General features: G+C 39.9%; 1 protein-coding gene across 7 annotated transcripts in view; it reads right to left on the reverse strand.

Annotated features, from left to right (window-relative positions):
* The window catches only part of LOC101849530 (EGF-like domain-containing protein 1), a gene marked incomplete at its 3' end in the record, with an annotated part of 33,369 nt that overhangs the window by 23,172 nt on the left and 8,209 nt on the right, over nt 1–1,988 (reverse strand). Inside the window, 1 exon segment of one of the 7 annotated variants that reach the window (XM_013080661.1) lies at nt 1,694–1,773. 7 annotated transcript variants of the gene reach the window in all.

The following is a 1,988-nucleotide window of genomic DNA, read 5'->3' on the forward strand; positions in this document are numbered from 1 at the left end:
ACACACACACACACACACACACACACAGGGGCGAAGGCTGACACGTTTGACGGGGTAATCATTGTGAGATAAGGAATCAGGTAGAGATGTCACATAAGAATAGATTTCCCACATTGGGAACCTTCTTATTCGAGCCGGCATCATTGAGTTGTAAATGAAAACAAGTCCTGAATATATGTCGTATGTTCAACCGCCAAATAATCGAAAAATATCTCTTGAAATATTTATTCCCATTAACACTAAATTTAACTACAGATGTGAATACAAAAACAAAAAGCAAAGGAACAGACATGGGAATGCTACAAATGTAATATTGACAATAAGCAATTTGATTTCAAATCTGGCTGCTTTTTGTCTAGTTTTTCGATGCCTGGAGCTGGTGTCATAATCGAGGTCACTATCTGATCATAGGACGTAACAGGTCGAGGAAAAAAACAAGCCCTCACACCAATCATGAGATTATTAGAAGATAGTTCCCCTCATCCTTGTGAGTAGACTCGACCAGTCTAATTGTTAGTTTACACTATGTCATTATGCTTGTGACTGCTTATAAAAGGGATGAAATAGTTTGAGTGCCATTCGAATGTTCCCTACACTTCTTTGGGGTATACTCTACCTGCCTTATTTTAAGCTTACGTAATCAGTGCTTGTTACATCTTGGAGTGGCGCGAAAAGGAGTGAACATTCAGTGAAACAGTTTTGAATGGTGTATACACTTTTCATTGGTGATTAAGAACGTATATTTACATTAAATTTATCATACCTACTTTTATTGGTGAATTTGACTGCAACGATGTTCCAAAATTAGGACGGGAAGCAGTGATTATTTGATTATTATTATAGACGAGTTACCCCTGCACACACAATTTTTCTCTTTATCTATCTATATCTGGACATTGTACCAAAACTATTCCAAGATGCTCAACCATTTTCATAAGAAATATCTCAACAGAATTTTTAACATCTAATGGTAAGACAAAATACCAGACAACGAGGTTCTTAAAAACTGCCGAGAGCCTGTTTAAGCTCAAAATGACTTAACTTCGCTGAGCTGGTCATGTCATAAGAATGCCTGATTTCAGAACTTCGCACCACCAAAAGTGCTATAAAGATTCCCTGAAAATGTCACAGGAGAACTTCAACAGTAATTCACAGATCAGTTGGAGAGCAGTGATCACAAAGGTGAAAAAAATCTTTTCAGGGTTCACGAAAGAGAAATGCTGAAACCAAGAGAGAAGCTCTCAAAATACGTACATGGACATGACATGGAAATGAGGCTTTAAATTGCTCAAAACGAGGCAAACTCTTCTCTGCCGGAGTTGATCCAATTCGCCATAGCAGAAGCCACAAATCATCTTAACTCCTCTATTTCTCTTTAAGAAACATTCTCCCCTGCAGATCCATTGGCATTCCAGACACTGACAGACGATATAATATTACTAATGCAACAATAAACAAAACATATCTATCTATCTGTCTATCTATAATACACGTAATTCTCTGCCTATTTTTTTATCCAACTAACAGTCTGTCTGTCTGTCTGTCTGTTTGCCTGTCTGTCTGTCTGTCTGTCTGTTTATATAATTATGTACATGTCTGTCTGTCTCTTTAACTTTGGAGTCCACAGACATGCAAGGCCCGTGATTACGAAGGAAGGCATTCAGGAAAAAACTCAGCTCCGCAGGATCCTCACCACACCCTATTTCCCGGCCCAAAGAATAATTATTATGGCCAATAGCTTGCTATATCCTGTACACAACCAAGGTGAGTCGGGACGGAGGAGTGGGTTTTAAGAAGGTTGCGTCTGTGTGTGTGTGTGTGTGTGTGTGTGTGTGTGTGTGTGTGTGTGTGTGTGTGTGTGTGTGTGAGAGAGAGAGAGAGAGAGAGAGTTTGTGTGAGTGTGTGTATTGAGGAGCGAGGGGGGGGGCAAGGTAAGAAGGGTCGAAACGGACTTGTTTGGGGATTTCGGCCGTGGTTCAAGGTAACGC

This window comes from Aplysia californica, unplaced genomic scaffold (genome assembly GCF_000002075.1).
Source record: "Aplysia californica isolate F4 #8 unplaced genomic scaffold, AplCal3.0 scaffold00094, whole genome shotgun sequence".
Classification (NCBI taxonomy): domain Eukaryota; kingdom Metazoa; phylum Mollusca; class Gastropoda; order Aplysiida; family Aplysiidae; genus Aplysia; species Aplysia californica.